General features: G+C 37.8%; 1 protein-coding gene across 2 annotated transcripts in view; it reads right to left on the reverse strand.

Annotated features, from left to right (window-relative positions):
* The window catches only part of FILIP1 (filamin A interacting protein 1), a 181,891-nt gene extending 168,309 nt beyond the window's left edge, over positions 1–13,582 (reverse strand). For both annotated transcript variants that reach the window (XM_012646072.1, XM_012646071.1), the window contains exon 1: positions 13,166–13,582. The gene's annotated coding sequence lies outside the window, so the exon portion shown is untranslated. The remainder of the gene's footprint in view (positions 1–13,165) is intronic.
* Between the last annotated feature and the right edge of the window lie 3,443 nt (positions 13,583–17,025).

The raw sequence follows: 17,025 nt of genomic DNA on the forward strand, positions 1-17,025 counted from the left end.
TTCATTTTAATATGTGGTAAGGCGATACTCTCAACTTGTGCTTCAAAAACTTCCTGGCTATCACACAGATTTATTGCCTCAGCAGCAATTAGGCAATTGAAGTGGAGTGTTGAATATATGTAAGTATTTTTTTCAAAGTGCACAAAATTGTAAAAGTCCTAAAGCAAATACTTTCATAGGAAGAATTTATCACCTGTTTTTAGACATATTGAGAGCGGTCACTGTTTGGAAAGAATACTCAGCAATGTGGGTGGTGAAGGTCAGGAATTTTCTAGCCCACAAGATGCATATTTGGCTGGCTCATTTATGGCCACTAAAGATTTAAGTATGGTGAACGTGTATGTATATAGTGGATCCTCTTCATCATATTATTTTTATTATTTATTTATTTTTGAGACAGAGTCTCACTCTGTTGCCCGGCTAGAGTGCTGTGGAGTCAGCATAGCTACAGCAACCTCAAACTCTGGGCTCAAGCAATCCTCCTGCCTCAGCCTCCCAAGTAGCTGGGACTACAGGCCCGCGTCACCATGCTCAGCTAATTTTTTCTATTTTTAGTAGAGATGGGGTCTCGTTCTTGTTCAGGCTGGTCTCAAACTCCTGAGTTCAAGTGATCCTCCCACCTCAGCCTCCCAGAGTGCTAGGATTACAGGCGTGAGCCACCATGTCCGGCCCATCACCTATTTTTAAAAACATTAAAATTATCACGTAAGTGAAAGAATGCAACTTACTAGCTCCCCACCATTTGTAGAGCTATGTGGACTTGTTGCAACAAATCATCCTTTCAATCACATTCATTTCTGTTGCATTCCGTTAGACCTTGTTTGTCAGGCCCTATCTTGTTTTCAGCCTCTGCAGTCCCCTTTCCCACACTGAGAGTCACTTTACCCCATCTATGACCTCTGGACCAGTCACTGACCTCCCCAAACCAGGTTAGTGCTCCCACTTCTGTGCTCCTACAAAACCATTTACTCACTAGTCACATGGCACTGAAATTGCCATTGTTTTACCTGTAACCCCTGTTAGAGAGTAGAGATAATATAATACGCACCATTGTATCTCAATCCCTAGCTCAGTGCCAGACACTTATGAGTCTCAGTGAATATTTAGTGCATGAGTGAATTATGCTTACTGAATGTGAAGCAGGAGAGACACAGAGCTCTAGTCCAGTACTGGGATTTAGCATGCCTTAGTTGTTTTGACATTGTATTACAATGCTGGCATCTCACTCACCTCACTCATGTCTCTAGGAAGGCTCCTCCTCCACAGCTATTTTATTACTGAATTCCACCTCCCTGCTCTCCTTCCTGTTCCTGCCGACAAGCTTGCCCAAGCATGGACTGACTCCCTGCCTGTGTCAGAATGCAGCCATCCTCTACCTGCGATCCTCCACCCCATACCTGCATGGTAGACCCTCAGGTGCCAGCTGCTAGCTTGGACCACTTTTTGCCATCTAATGCCACACCATTTGGATCCCATGTTCTCCTAGTCATGCTCCCAGTTCAGCACCAGTCCAGCCCCTCTTCCAGCTACAATTGCAGAGGCCTTGCCTGACTGAGCCTCAGGACGTATTCTTCAAGATAAGCAGACTGAGTGGACCTCATTCTATAATCATGTGATCTCACACAGCCCAAATCTTTTTCAATTCTCACACAATACTAGTGATAGCACTACTGAAATCCAACTCTTATGAAAGCGTCGGGGAACAGAAATTGAAATAATAATATAATCCAGATATCAATTGAATTGGAGGTTTTTAATCTTCTATTAATACTATGTAGAAAACAAGAGCTCTGCCTTTTCTCTAATCTTTCTCTCAAAAAGACAAAATTCTTCACTTTCTGAGAAACTGCAAGTCACTTTCATCTGGTTTTCCCCCTTGTCCTGTCCTCTGTTTGAGCTCAGTGTTTCACGTGCTCGTTTTGGTAAGATTCCATGGCAATACATCACCAGGAACACATGTGTTCCACTGGGACTTTATTCCCTGGAAGATGTGAATGGTGATGTAAATAATGGCATCATTGGAATTTGGAGGAAGTGATGCAAGAAAGAAAGCTATGGTGAAATAAGGCAAAATCAAGCAACTATAATCAATATTTCCTTTTGGAGAGGCATGGATAGTATTGATGCTGATAGGGAAATTTAATGGTGTTCAGCCAGAACTGTCAGCAGAAACATTAATTAAATGGCAGCTGTTGCTTTACCACTTGGAGAGGAGTGGAGCAATACTAACTTCAAAATAGATTTCCAAGGATGGGAGCATTTCCAGCTAATGAACTACAATAAGAGCCTGGTTGTGGTTTTGGGAAAAAAGTTGCAAGTAGACTTTTGTCAATAGTTATGTCTTTACCATTGTATTTTAAAGTAAGAGGTCTAGTCAGTTAATAGAAATATGTATATATAATATTATGCTAATTAAAGCCACTAAATCTAGCTCCCATTCAGTTATGCATTGGTTATTCTGTGATACTCTAATGAACACTTAAAGCATTTGTTGATTTTTAATTTATATTGTTAGAAAAGCAATACGTGACCATTAAAGGTTTAGAGAAAACTGAGAAACAGCAATAATCACCCATGATCACTAATTATCATTACCATGTTTATCAAGGAAAAAATTACATTCAGTTCAATCAATGGAAACTGGTCAGTAATGTTTACTTTCTCAGTTTCATGACATTTAATGGATTCAATTTAACAAACACTTACTGAGCACTTGTTTTCTGCAAGGTGATTCTAAAAACAGTGCCATGTCATAACTGAATCTATCACATTAAATTTTTTGAATTTACACATAAATATTCCTTACAGAATAATTATTTTTATTAATCTTTCACTTTTTGTTTACTTTCTATTGCTCAGAAAATTCTATGCTACAGTATTGTCATGGTTATTTTCATCTCAGTAAGCTTCATCTAACCAAACAATGCATACAGGTTTTCTCCTAGGTGTGAAAAAGTCCGTTCTGTAGAATTTCAAAGCAACAAAAGCAATCAGAAAATTAATTCCATACGTGATACCTAAAAATAAAGATTTTAAAAGTTCTTTAGAGTACATTGACCCACTGACCTGTCAGTTTCACAGAACATACCAGCTTGTTTCCAATGCACCTGCTGCTATAGGAGAAGCAAAATGATTAATCCCTTCCTGTTGTTGCTGATATTATGAGAGAAGTTAAGGAGTGGTATAAAAGTCCAGAAAGGGGAATCCCAGGGAAAATGGGGAACACGGCCAAACTCACAACACTAGAGAAAAAGTCAACGGTCTAAATAGGACAGTAAAGTTTGTGTTTAGAATGTCTATATAAAGGTAAAGAGAACATGTGCTCAAAAGTAAGGCATAAAATACTATACTGGCCCACAAGGGAAAGGAAAGACAGGACTTAAGAAACAAAGTCACTGAGGGAAATGGAGAACCTTAAAACAGTCTTGAAGAGAATAGGTTGCCGCTAATCTGGTCACTCATTGGGAAAATAGAGGGGAAGGCAAGGACTCAATCTCTAGTCAGGCAGAAAACCCAGTTACTAGGAACTAAGGGCACCAAAGCCAGGTGCCACAAGACCTCTGATACCGAAACAAGGAAGCAGCTGCCATTCAACACCTTACATTCTCAGAGTGGGCTCCAGAATAGCAAAGTGATTAAGAGATTACCAGCACAGGCTGGGGAGTCCAATTGTCAGGACTCATCCCAGACTTGCCACCTGCTTGCCAGGGGGCGGGGGGGATGGCGATTCCCTTAGACTCCTTATCTGTAAAATATAGAGCATATGAGTATCTGCCTCATATACTGGAGTTGTTAGTGCCTAATATACAAAAAGTACTCATTACGTATTAATTGATTGTTCATTATGATCATGTGATAGAAAGAGTAGTAGACTGGGCCTCAGGGGACTTAAATTCTGGTCCTTGCTCGACTTCATGTTCCACCTCTTGTACAGACGAAACTGAGGTGCAGTCATAGAAATGGACCCAGGAAGCAGTCAAGGATCCTCAGTCAAGATCGTAAAAGGAAATTCAGACAATGATCCTGAGTGTCAGTTCACTTGAGACAGGAGCACAGCCACTACAAGGTGTGGAAAGTGTCCACTACTAAGGGTTGGGTGAGCTCAGTACCAGACCCAATTCTACCTACAGAGGACTTTGTAGCTTCGGCTGAGTGACTTCTCTTCCCTCATTCTAGTACTGTCTTCTTCAAAATGATGAAGTGGTACTAGAAAACTGGTTCTCAACTCTGGATGCACATTAAAATCATATAAAAGCTTCCAAAATGACCAATACTTGATCCTCTCAGGACAACTTAAATCAGAACCTTGGGGGACAACAGCCCAGGCATCTATATTTTTAAAGCAACCCAGGTGACTGTGATGCACAGGACATGTTGAGAACCACAGGACTAGATGATTTGATGGTTCCAAGTAACCTCAGAGTCTAGAGGTTTCTACTCTTTTTGGTTTCCTGCAGAGTATAGGTGACCCCAGGACCAAGCCATGTAATTATTGACAGTGTGAGACTCAGAACCCTCATTCCTGCTTGCAATCAGACCAGGTGCAAAAGTGCCAAGAGAACTAGGAAATCTTACAGAAGTCTTAGCTCTTGAGTGAATATGATAAATTGCCAATATCTTCCATTTAAGAGGCATTAGCTAAAGACTAGTGTGGAAATTATCACTCAGTTTTGTGCCAAGAGAAATTTAGAATAATTGAATGAGAAAAAAAAAATACTTCCAGAAGCCAACCAGTCAAATCCTTTGTCTTCAAAGGATAGAACACTAATTTTTCTCTTCCTTTGACACTGTTACACATTTTTACATAAAGACAGGAGAGGAAAAAAGGGAAATTCTGAGTTTATTGCAAGGAAATCAAGAGCTGTCATGTCAATGAAACAGAGGGCCTTGATGAAGTGTAATACATCTCTGTCTTTATTTTTTTTCCCCATTGGTTTGGATTAAATATGTCTGTGCCACAGAGCAAAGAGTATACTTGCTTCAGAAAGATGTTTAGCCTGTCAGGCAAGCAGCAGTACAAGTCTTGTGCATTGACCAACAATGAGTGTATATGTGTGTGTTAGAGGGGATTGTTGGGGTGTGCTAGCATAGTTGTGATAAGATTCTGTTTTCAACTCACTAGTTTAATTTCTCAGAGTGTAGGGATCCATTCTGTTATATGCATTGATTCCATATGAAACATTCACCTTCCTGGGATAGTCAATCCCACTATCTGGGATATTTGATACACTGGAAAATAGAGTATTTATAGCCACTGGCATAAGAGAAAGCAAAGCATTATCTGCTCCATCAAAGTTTTATTAGAACTATTCTCCTTTTACTTCAGACAATCTGAAAGTTAAATGCCAGCTATGCAAATAAAACTCAAAAATTCCAATTATTTCCAAATAAACATTTAGACATCATGCAGGCAACTCTTGGTTAATAAAGATTAAAAAATTAAATAAAACAGCCAATAAAATATCTTATGCCACTGCTCCAGAGTAGCAAACCACTGGCTGAAAAGTGTCAGGTGGTTTCCCTTAAACTGTAACAAGCTGTTTTATTTTGTTTTTTGAAGGAACAACACACTGCCAGAATGGCAATTTACTACCTGAACAAAGTCACTGGGAGCCAATAAGAAGCTGTTCTGTGGAACAAGACTTTCTGTTCCCTTCCTCACTGCCTCCTCTAACAAATACCCATACATACATACACACACCTCCACCACCAACACCACCAAAGGCTTCTTGAAGGAATATTGCTACCAACAGCTGGGATAAGTATTTCATAAAACTCCTCTTGAACCCACTTCACAAACTGAATGGTTATCACCAAAGCAGAGCATTCAAACGTTACAATAGAAGGCAGCGTTCTGAATTGTCAACAGGAGCAAAAGCAGACCAAAATTCCAATGGTATCAAAGAATGTAGCTACAACAGTAGCCATAATATATCATAAAATCAAATGCTCCATGGCGTCTTCTCGGGAATCAACTCAGCAGTGTAGAAACCAGGGACCACACTGCCCCATCAATAACTGACCTACCTCTTCCTGAGTTGCCCAACTCCACTGGCTACTGAAGCTTCTGGTTCCACTTTGGGGCCGTGGAAGAGAAACCCTGTTGACTCTTTGACCCTAAATCTCTTTATTTTTTGCTCTTAGTATGTCTTTTCATACTGCAGGGGCAACTGATCCCCTGCAGTGTTACATTCTACACCTTTCATTAAAATATCTCATAGTCATCTATGTGGGGGTCTTCCTTGAACAACTTAACTGCCTGCATTACAAAAAAGTGATTGAAAATATGGGATAAATAAGGTCAAATTGCCTAGGTTTGAATTTCAAATCTACTGGGCAAGTTTCTTTACATCTATAAACTTTATTTTCCGAATCTGTAAAACAGGAATTAAAAATAGTACCTCATGGGGTTGTTACGAGAAACAAATAAAGTCATCCATGTACCTTCTAAGGGTGACTAAAAAATCTCTTAAAAATTTTTTTAAATCATCCAAGTAAAGTGTTTGGCACAATTCCTGGCACATAGTAATCTTGATTATATGCTAGCTATTATTATCATCATTTGTATACAGTAAATTTATTATTAAACACATATAGATATATATTATATAGATAACATATATTACAAATAGATATTATTATTATCTATGGAATGAGCGGAATGTGGAAGGTAGGGCTGTATTACCCAAAGTTGAGGGGCCCCTGAGTGAATCCCTACCAGTGCAGCTGGCTTCCTTAAGGACTAGAACAAACAACGGGTTATGGCCAAAGCAGTTGGTTTGGTGGTATCCAAACCAGAAGATGATATCTACCAAGAGAGCATGTGAAAGTTAAGCTTATGTGTAAGGCCACTCCCTGATCCAAATACCAGGCTGCACTTTAAGCATGTGTCACTTACTAAACAGTTAATGAAACACAAAGAGCCTTGAATACCTCCAGTGTCACATTTCAAGGCTTATAGAATAATTAGGAAAAATCTAAGCTGGCACAACTCTTCCTGGCTCGCCCTAGGGAGCAGATCCTCTTTGTTTTCCATTAGTGTGTGTTGTCGTCACAGTAACTGCAGAGCTCCAAATACAGGCCCGGGGCGTCATTTCCTCATGTACACTTAGGCTGCCACACTGAAATAGCATTATGAACTCAGCAATGCCTCTTCCTTTCCTGTTGTGCTGTGGTACCTCAATCAAAGAAGAAAGGCCTAAAATGAGTTACTTAAGACATAAGTATATCAAGGAAAAATGAAGTCCATTTATCCCTATTACTGTATCACCTGTGGCTCGTGTGTGTGTGTGTGTGTGTGTGTGTGTGTGTGTTCGTGTGTATGAGAAAGAGAGAGAGAGAGAGAACCTTATATTTGCATAGATCGTTTAGATAAACAAGGTAAGTTGGCAGTAACTTGATTGTCTAGGTGATGTCAGTGGTCTACTGTTATCAATCAAATCGTCTTTGAGCCTTAAATCTTTAGCAAATTATTTTTTAGAGAATGCATTTTGCCAACTCTGATAGGTCCATTTCATAGATTTCTTACGCCTTTTCCTTACAAAGATAAGCAGGCAGATAATTCGTTTCTTCAAATTAACTTGGGAGAATTGCAGTTATAATTATTACAAAAACAAAAGAGATTATTTTCAAGTGCAGACGTATTAGGTCCTTGGCCAGTGAAGCAACAAACATCGTTTTCATCTATGTTTTGGTGAAGAAGGTAGGCAACAGCTTTTAAGTAAGAAAATAAAAACAGTAAAATCCTTAAACCTTAAGGGCTCAATTAAAGTCATATCACTTAAGATAAATTCTGTATTAGCTTCAAAAATTCTTTTTAGTTTGTCTTTCACAGGCCTCAGAAACACATAAATCACCCAATTTTAAGCACGTTGACACCATTTCCCAAAAATGGGAAAAAACCCAAACCTTCTTTTGCCTGCTCAGTATTGCTGTGGCTTAAGTAAAGCTCTCAGGGGCAGAAAAGCATGAGGGTGCTGGTTAACGTTGTGTTACTTCATTTCTCTGCTGGGAGTTTCTCAAGTTCTGCAATCAGCTGGTTAACAGCCAGCTAAAGCTGCTCAATTCATGTTTAACTTTCCTTATTCTAAGTTCTTCCATAACAGGCTGCCTGGCCTTTGAAATTAAACTGCCTCAGCAACTACCACAGAGAAAGCTATATTCTGCCTGCAGCCTTTTTCCTTCTCTCATTACCTAAAGAGTAAAACTGAGCATTTAAGGAAAAAGAACATAATCCAATACATTTTCCTGAGGTTCCTATATTTTTGCCCTAGTAAATCTCTAACACATTCTTAAAAGCCAGGAAAAGTTCCTTCCTTCTTTTTTTAATTTTACTTTTCTTTCCTTCCTTCCTTCCTTTCTCTTTCCACAAAGTTTTCATTAGAGAATTATAATTCTAAATCTCAGTTGCCTCATCTTTTTAAAGACTCACCTTTTCAATTGAGAAACAAAGTAAAATTAACAGATCTAAATCATATTTGTCTTGTATAAGATTTGTTACCACTGAAGCTACTAAGAAGCTTCCCTACTTATGTAAGAGTGCTTTCTATATATTCTAGTTAAATTAAACATACAAAATACTAAGCAGAGTATATGTGCACATCTTTATGATGTAACAATTTTTTTGATTATCTTGGAATATGCTTTTCTTGTTTTGTTTAAGAAGAATGACTAGGATTAAGGACAATGAATAGCAAGAATTCATTTCCATTTGGTAAGGTTGAAGTTAGCTTAAGATGACCTTTTTTGGGCTTTTCATTTTTATCTGTTACTAGGTTAGTAAAACAAAACAAATCATCTAAGGAAAGAAATAAAAAATGATAAATTTAACAATGTGTCCTTCTATGGAGGACGAAGTCTCCATTGTTATACATTACCCAGTATAGACAGCTGTAAAAGAGATACCCAAGCACTATGTATAAACACACTTTAACTCCAAGTGCAAATATAGAAACCATAGGGCAGTCTATGCTGTGGGTGATTTCTTAGGCTTTTTAGTAATGGTTCTATAAGACAGCAGACTGCTGAGTGATAGGGAGGGTTTGAAACATAAATTCCATACTAAATTATTGGCTGCCATTCAAACTGTGTCTACTTAAGAGTACCCAGCAGCAAAGTATGTCCCAAACAGGATTCCAGATTTAAACAATACATTCTTCTGCTTTCCCTATGATCTATGAAGTTGAGTTTGCAAACTATCTGAATCTAAGAATTTTGTTTGCAACAAAGATTAAAGTAAACAAATAGCTACATTTAAGGTGTGGTAATAAAGCCATAATAACTTAAATTTATTGAAGAATAAATTTTAAACTATAAATTTCATTAAGTCGTTTAATTTTCAAAATGACTCTTGAGGAAATAGCAATATTATCCTCATTTTATAGATGAGGAAACTGAGGCACCGAAATTAATTTTCCCAAGGTCACACTGAACTGAAACCTGAATCCAGGCCACCTGGCTGGCCTATGTTACTAGCCTTTTTTGACTCCTCTTTTTTGAACATATCCTTATTGTTACATCTTCAACTTGTATTTAAGGAAATAAAATGTACTTTTATTAGTTATCTTTCTATTGATATACATATATTAAAAATAATTAATGTACAAGCAAATTTATGTTTCAGGCTTTTCTAACAAGTTGTTACCAATCTTTTTTCTCTTAAACCTTCCTATTGAAATAGATCTCAACCTAAGTTTGCCCCCTCACTCCTCACGGTGCTGCCTAAAACCCACAAGTTTAAAGAAATAAGATTAAACAAATAAGTGACAATGGGATTACACAAACTGTTAAATTATATATCTCAAAGTACCTGTTTTATGAAGAAGTTCTCATCTGCTAAAAAAGAAAAACACAAGTGGCACTATTTAGAACGTGTTAACCCCAAAGTTTCACTTCTAAAGAGTAAGTAAACATTATAACCAAAGGGAAACCATTGTTTAATTAATATATTAAATATTTTATAGATTTCATTTTAAAAATTCCATAATGATTCCTATTGAACACCCATTTAGACAAGTAAGGTTAATCTTTTTGGCCATCTTAAAATATAAAGAGAATGTTTTTCTTTTGGTGGATACAAAATAGATTGCTTCAAAGGCATGATTCATGCTTTATCTCATACAGTAAGGCTACAGGTTTCATGAGTGATTAAAGATAATACTTAGAAATGTCTCTTTTTTTAAATATCTAGAGGAAAAGAACAGAAAATGGATCATAACATATTTAAATGTTTTAATGTTCAAGGCCAGATGCTAACTCATGACCCACAAATAGAAGGAGCCACAATTTAAATGAATTGTACCAAAGGTAACCATAAATAGAATCTGGCACCAAAAGATGATAAAAATGTATGAGTTATGGTATTTAGAGGTCTAGGTACATACACAGGACATACATATACATGCGTGTGCATGTGCATGTGCATCTGTGTATACAGTCTTGTTATATCCCCTTCTTTCTATTTCATTCTTGAGCGATACAACATCATCTTCACATTCAGGTACATGAGTATGATTAAAATTACTTGTAATTTTTCTGTACATGGCAAAACTTTTTTAAGACTTCCCTTGAGAAATTTTTGAGGTAAAAAGCTATTAACCGTGCTTACAGTTGTTTTTCTTGATTTTATACTTATCCATACTTTTTCATGTACTCATCATCAGAAATCTAGAGCCACAAATGTTAATAGAACATCCACAGTGTGCATGGAGCTGAGAAGTTCCAAAGCCAATTGATGCTTTGGATCCTGCCTTTGCACCTAATAGAGTTCATAAAATTGTTTTGAATTTAATGGGGCAAACCCTACTCCAAAGTACCCTAATTCTAGCAGAGCACCAAACTGTCTGAAGGAATCACTTCTAAAATGTATGATCCAGAAAATCATTGCGAAAGTGGAAGACACTGATCCGGGTCTTCACGAGTAGGCAAGGTTTCTACAGAAAGGGAGAATAAAATGTGTTCCAGGCAAGGGGAATAATATGGGCAAAGGTAGGGCATTATTAATAAAATGTTCACTGTGTACAGAAGGACCTTGTTGTTGAGTAGCAGTAGTGAGACTAGAAAAGTTAAGTAGGTGCCAGATAACTGAAGGTTTTCAAAATACCCAGCCTAGATGTTTGGCAGCAACTAGGAGTCCCAGAAGATAACTGAAGAGTGGATAGACAAACATAGCAATGCTTTAGGAAAATTAATCTCGTGGTCATGGGCAAGATAATTTGAATGATAATGAAGGGTGGGAGGGGAGAAGTACTGTTACAATAGGCAGGCTAAAGAGAACAGGCCTCAGTGCGGTGCAAGACATGGCAAAGGAATCTAACATTTCTCATGGCAAAAGAGAAAGGGAGGGTTTCAAAATGACATAGAGGTGTGAACTTGAGTGAACAGGTGAACAGATCTTCATAGTCGTGGAGAGCCTGATTGTTCATATGGTGGAGGAAACCACGTGGTTTCACCTGACCTGGTCTTGATTTTCAAGAGGAAATTTACTCAGTATCAATCTCTAGTGTTTACAAAAAAAAGAGGAAACTTACAACCATGAAGAAAATTAATGATACTCAAAAATTCACTTCATCAGCAAACATGGCAAACAGGGCCAAATGCTATGCTTAGTTATCTGTATACTTTCCCACTGACTTTAAAAGAAATTACATGCCTAGAACTAATGGTAGATTCTGTCCTTACACATATATTTGTAAGCCAACAATGTGACCCTTCTTAGGATAAAAACAAGAAAAATGTAAAGCATTTAGTTCTGACTTTTCAAAACTCTTTAAAGACAAAGATATTTCATCTCCACTAAAGCACCAGGAGTTTAATTCTCTAATAGCAAGGTCACAAAAGTGCAATTGCACTATTATTTGTACATATTCAATATATATCATTAGCTCATTTACTTTGTAAACTTATCAAGTAATAAGAATTAAGAAACATAATACATACTGAAATGTGGGTCCTATTTCATTTTCCTGAACATATAATATATAAGCTTTAATTGGTTTTTCTTAAAATAGGAACATTTTTGGAAAAGGTTGATACATTCTTACTTGTCAACAATTTGTTCAAAACCGGTCTTGGGTAAATTCTTTACATTGACAAAATAGACTCAAATAATTTCTTATAAAAGACGTTTCTGTATATTCTGTGATATTATCCTGAGATTAGAACATGCATTCAAATTATCATGTTCATTTAAAGGAAAAATCTTTTTATGCAAATCCAGCCCAACTACAGATCATCAGGTGTCGACACTAACCATATCACCAATGTACAACCACAACTTGTCAGATTGAACATGAAATTGATCGCTCTAAACAATTCTGATAAAACTGCATGCCAACTCATGGAACGGGAGACAATATACCATCAGATAAAAGGAGGATTTCCTTCTCACTACAGTAAATACATTCATACACACATACATGCAACTTAAGAAAGGATTTTTTTCCTAATTTATTCAGTTTAAGTTTTTAAAAACAGAATTTGTTCTATCTAAATACAAGCAATTACTCAATTTATTTAAAATACACACATACAAATAACATTCTCCTCAGTAGTTATATTTAAGAACTGTAAAAGTAGTGATGTAATACCAGGCATATTTTGTGCCTAGTCAGAAGCATTTGGGGTGACTATAGTGTAACAAGGTCAGAGCCAGCACAAGGTGTACCAGTGTAATCGGAGAATTAGGCAAAAGGAGACATGTAAAGCAGCAAGTCAAAAGTCCAGCGATACCAACACCATGTGGGACTTTCCTCTCATTTACCACACAAGCTGCTTAGCCAGTTTCAATAAATGAAAGTTATTTTGCTTCCAGGGAAAATATCCTTTTTGTTGCTTAGCCATCCCAATGTGAAAAGAGCTGCAAAATTGTCCTTTGTCATATTTCTATTACCTGCTGAAGAGTGATAGCTTGGCAGAAATATTTTGATGGCTATTAAAACATCATAAAATTCTCTGTGTTTAAAAAGGCATCAGTATAATTCTCAGAAAGAGATGATGTTCTGACTTTTTTAAATCATTCACAATGATTATCATAATTTCTACGTGTGTTACCACGCAGTAGAACAGGAAGAATCAAAAGAAACAGACAAAACAGAATCACAGAGAACTCTCTCCTTGTGGAAACAGAAATTTCTCGAGAGTAAGTAGCTATTTATTTTGGTCTTACCTGACGGCAGCTCGTTTAACCAAGGGTATGTCCTCTATGGAGGTAGTTTATCCTTTGAAGAACCCAGTGGCTCGTCCCACAGCCCAAGACAGACTCGAGTTCTGGAAAACTATCCAGCCCAAAAGAATACAGAGGAAAAAGCTTTTCCCACTTTCTTTCCTAGGACTAGCCAATAGCTGAAGTCATGCAGGAAACTGAGTAGAGAAGGGGGGAAAGCAGCTTCTTCTCCCTGAAATCCCGATCAGCAGAAATTGGAAGTTGTTGTATATCTCCCACCCAGACTTTTGTTTAAAAGTTTTTTCAACTGTTGCTAGGTGTTGTTGGGTTCTGAGATTAGGTTTCTCCTCTTCTGCTCCCTTCACAACACTGTCAGAGAAATGACTTTGTTGAGGAGCTGAGCTCGCGCGTGCTATATTTAACCAGTGTTCTCAGCAAGTCAAGCCTGTCAACAGCTGAGAAGTTTGGAGCCGGCTTTACTCAGTTCCTAGGCAGCTGGGTTATCAGTGGATATAGCTAGCGCTGCTCACCCTGTAAAAGATTGCGGGGAAACCGGCAGACCCTTTTAAGGACTTCTGCTCATTTCACAGAGGTAATTATTGTTTGAAGCTCTTAACTACAGACCGAGATTTGTAACTTAGCTTTTAAAATCTGAAAAGAAACAGAGCAGCAGTTGTCTTGGGCAGAGCAATTTACTAATGCAATATTCTTCTCAATTAGGCTCTGTCAGATAAACGTTCTGAAATAAAAAATGCTTTTAACAGTACATCATAACTGTTGGGAAAATTCACAGTAAGAGATCATTTCCAACAGCTTTTGACATTGGTATATTATGTTTATAGCTAGATCACTCACCCAGTCATATCAGACTTGACCACCTATGTACCTGAATGTTATTAAAATAAGGTTACCAAAAAGGAATGTCTATAACATTATGATTTTGAACGGAGTAAGACTAAGAAGAAAAAGCTTAGTATTTTCACTCAGGTCATTCATTCAAAGTAACACATGGTGAAGGAACACTCCAGGAAAACCAGGACTTGAGACACTTCTGGTTGTTGACAGGCTTGTTTCATCATTAACCCTCCAGTTTCCACAACCAGGGAAGGGTTACTTCTACCCTGAACTCCAACATGAAAAATGTCTCATGATATTTTATTTGCTTCATTCTATATCATAAAGAGTATGAATCTGCCAAGATTAAAACTCATAGATGAATATGTGTTTAACTGCCTAGTCCTTGGGACTGCTAATTACATATGTGAAATTAACAATAAGAGGAACTGAGAGAGGTCCTTTCAGCCACAGGTAAAGTGGGAAGGCAGACACAAACCCCAGCGAGGGAGAGAGAGAGAAAGAACACACTATTGGTTAACAAACTAGAGTATGGCCCTGACAAAAATTTCACCAACACCATTATAAATGTTCACCCCCACCAGATCAATTTATCAGTTCAAATATACCCTCTTTTTTACATGCAAACTGAAGAAGGACCAAGGAGATATGCAAAGGCATGGATTTAATATTTTAAGAGTTGCATACTTGCAATATGTAGCTGATGTGCTGGGTAACCCTAATGTCTCTCTGAGAAAGTTTGCCACTTTACATAGGAGTGTGTGTGTGTGTGTGTGTGTGTGTGTGTGTGTGTGTCTGCATGTGTCCTTCTTTTTAAAGAAATGATTCTCACCTCCAAAGTTAGCTGACCCCACACCTCAACCCATTAGAAAACATCTCAGTTCTTCCCGTCCCAGCCGGCACACTGACAGCATGCATCCTTTCCCCTTAATGTATTTACTACTGTACACATGTAAAATTGCATTTGGTCAGATAAATCTTTCTCAGTCTGAGCCAACCTTGATTTAAAAAAAAAAAAAAAAAGACTTCTATGAAGATGAAAGAGCTTTCATGTAAAATTAACTGACTCTTTCAGAATACTAACAGATCTTTTGGAAACTTCATCTATTCACAGTCCCTAAAAGTGGATTCTGATAGGGGAGAAAGTGTGTGACTAGGCTATGGGCTAATTCAGAATCACCAGAACTTTTAAAAAAAGTTACAAAGGGGGCCGGACGTGGTGGCTCATGCCTGTAATCCTAGCACTCTGGGAGGCCGAGGCGGGAGGATTGCTTGAGCTCAGGAGTTCGAGACCAGCCTGAGCAAGAGCGAGACCCCGTCTCTACTATAAATAGAAAGAAATCGGCCAAACAACTAAAAATAGAAAAAAAAATTAGCCGGGCATGGTGGCACGTGCCTGTAGTCCCAGCTACCCCCAGAGGCTGAGGCAGGAGGATCACTTGAGCACAAGAGTTTGAGGTTGCTGTGAGCTAGGCTGACGCCACGGCACTCTAGCCCAGGCAACAGAGTGCGACTCTGTCTCAAAAAAAAAAAAAAAAAAAATTGCAAAGGAGTAGGGTGTAGGGAGGTTATTGTTTGAAAAATACACACACTTCCCACACATACCACATGCAACAGCCCCAGGCTTAAAACCACTAAAGAGAACTCTGGGAAGGTATCATTGCACCACTACTAAGGGTTCACTTTATGGATGTCTCCAAACCAAAATGAAGCAGAGAAGAATGTAGCCAAATGTCGAGATAACTGAGGGGAAATAACCTACTTTGTCTTTATGGGCCTAGATAATTCTAACGAAAAGGTGATAGAGTTATTTCTTCTGCAACTACCCTGATAATTAGAGTTTTCAGTTTTGTTTTGTTTTATGAAAGCCTAGTCCCCCACCATTGTTTTCCTTAACCTTTGAATTAGCTGTCCATTGTTGCTATTAGTTTATTTTTAAACAATGTGGTGACAAGAAACAGCATACAGAGTATTTCATATAATTAAATACTGTTGCTACCGTCAAATTATGTTCTTTAATTATACTAGGCATATGTGCATGACTGACTCAGAATTCTACAATAATCACTCTCTCTCCCATTCTCTCTCTCTCTCTCTCTCTCTCTCTCTCTCTCTCTCTCTCCCTCTCTGTCTCTCCAACACACGCACTCTATAAAGTGAATTTATTTTGAAGGCTTTCCTCCCCTGGGAAGGATTATTCAGACTGAAGCATTTCCTACATAATCCACAGAGGAAGTAGTGCCGTTGAGAACTATTAGAAATTTGTGTTTTGTATACAGTCAACAAGGAACTGATGTTTCAACACATATTGTTAATATATTACTGTTCAGCTGCATCCTTTCCCACAGTCTTAAGTGTGAGCATTCTGAGAACCTCTGGTAAACTAACAACTAAAGCTGAGTTTCCCAACTTCCAATATGAGTCATGATGAAACTTTTTAATAAGAAGATAGATTAATGCTATCAGTGGGGAAAGGCAAATGAATTAAGAGAATTGAGCCTAAGTGAAGTATCACAAGAATGGAAAAACAAACACCACGTGTATTCAATACTAAACTGGAACTAATCGATCAACACTTATGTGCACGTATAGAAGCAAAGCTCAACGGAAATCAAGTAGGTGGGAGGGGCGAAAACGGGATGGGTAAATTCACAGCTAACGGGTACAATGCACACTATCTGGGTTAAGGGCACACTTAAAACTTTGACTCAAACTATACAAAAGCAAACAATGTAACCAAAACCTGTGTAACCCCCCTCCCCACCCCATAATATTCTGAAATGAAAAAAAGAGAGGAGTGGTGGGGGAATGAATGAAACAATATTAGTAAAATGTTAATAATTGTTGAAGCTGTTAACGAACACATGGTGTTTAATGTGCTACACTCTCTGCTTTTGTACATATTTCAAAATTTTCTAATGAAAATGTTAAAAATTCATGTATCTAAGTATACATGTTCACTGTCTCATCTCCCTGAATTATATCATTTAAAAAAAGAAAACCAGGCC

This window comes from Propithecus coquereli, unplaced genomic scaffold, assembly GCF_000956105.1.
Source record: "Propithecus coquereli isolate 6110/MARCELLA unplaced genomic scaffold, Pcoq_1.0 Scaffold24, whole genome shotgun sequence".
NCBI lineage: Eukaryota > Metazoa > Chordata > Mammalia > Primates > Indriidae > Propithecus > Propithecus coquereli.